Genomic DNA, 1742 nt, shown 5'->3' on the forward strand with positions numbered 1-1742 from the left:
TCCTGAGATTGGGAGGCAGACCAGAGCCCCCACATCCCAGCCTGCCTTCGTCCACCCCCCACCCCGCCCCCATCCTGAGTGTGATAAATAGGGGTCAAATTTGGGCCAGGAGAGCACATTCCTCTCCAGAAGGCAGGGTATTGCTGGGGGCTGCTGCTTCCTGGACTGCAACTTGGGAGGATAGAGCTGAAGAGAGGAAGGCTCGAGCGGAGGGCTGCTTTTGTGAATAAGGGCATTCCAGTGCATCCTGACAATTGTTTATAAGGCCCAGTTCCTTCTAAGCAGTCTTCCAAATATTTTTAGAACACACGTTCAAAATGGGCCCACTCCCATACTACACAGGGATGGGTCAGCAGGGGAGCCCAGGATTGAAATATATCTTCTCTCTGTCTCTTCATGAGCACGCCACTTGGGCCCGGACGCAAAGGGACGCAGGCTGGTTGGGAAACTTTCCTGCCACTCGGTGTCTGATTTGAGACCAAGGCTGACTGATTATGTACCAGGCGCCTTGTGGAACACTTTACATATATTAACTCTTTTCTCCTTCACAATAGCCTATGCCATTGGTACAATTATTATTCCCATTTTAAAGATGAGGAGACTAAGGCACAGAGAGGTTATGGTGCCCAGGGTCACAAGCAAGCAAGTGGCAAAGCTGGGACTGGACCTCAGGCAGTGCACGCTCCTCCTTGCTACATGGTTTATCCAGCGGTTCTCAACCTGTGGGTCCCGACCCTTTCACAGGGGTCGCCGAAGACCACCGGAAAACACATATATAATTACATATTGTTTTTGTGATTAATCACTATGCTTTAATTATGTTCAATTTGTAACAATGGAATTGGGGTCACCACAACATGAGGAACTGTATTAAAGGGTCGCGGCATTAGGAAGGTTGAGAACCACTGGCCACTATGCCATTCACAGATGCCATCGGAAGTTTCTCTGAACAGGCTCAGGTGACCCCGCAGGTCACTCACTGCGCACCTGGAAGAGGCAGCTTACAGAACTGCTCCTCTTCATATGGCCGTGTGAAAGCTGAACCAGCGAGTACTCCTCTCAGCCTCCAAACACTCTCCATAACAGAATCAGGGCAGCTGCACGCCACGGTGGGAACCTAAATTTCATTAGCAACAAGCCCCATCAGGCCCTTGATCTGGGCAAACTCCCTCCTCGTCCCTTTGGGCCTCGCCCAGAAATTAAAATCATATTGTCTGTACAGTATGAAGAGCTGGAAATGTCCAGGCCAGAATGAGGACTTGTTTCGTCAGGAGCCTGAGGGAGTGGAAACTAGCCTCCAGCGTGAGCTTGTAGGATAATCTCATTATGAGAGGTTTCTAAATTCCCTAATTGTGCTGGAATGTGGTGTCACTTAAAACGGGATTACACATAAAAGAATGGGCTGGGTGTGGTGGTGATGATGGTAGAGGCTCCGGCAACTGCCTGATGCAAGGACTTGCTGAGTAATTCAGGCCCGTTGACCTAGTTGTCCTAACAAAACTCAACTTTATAGAGGTAGGTGGCAAAACTGCTCGCTTTTCGCAAGAGCCCTGCTAGTGTTGAATGGGAGATGCCCAGAAGCAGCTGGCTTTGCCCACCTGAGCGGGCCTACCTGCCTCAGGGGTTCTGCTGCCCAACAGCTAGAAAATAAGTCACCTCAGTCACCCACAGGTCCTTGCCTAGTAAGAGCTCCATCGGTATATGCCAGTTCAAAACACAAGAAAGGAAGAAAGGAAAGCAGA

The sequence above is a fragment of the Myotis daubentonii genome, chromosome 12 (assembly GCF_963259705.1).
Source record: "Myotis daubentonii chromosome 12, mMyoDau2.1, whole genome shotgun sequence".
In the NCBI taxonomy this organism is placed as follows: Eukaryota; Metazoa; Chordata; class Mammalia; order Chiroptera; family Vespertilionidae; genus Myotis; species Myotis daubentonii.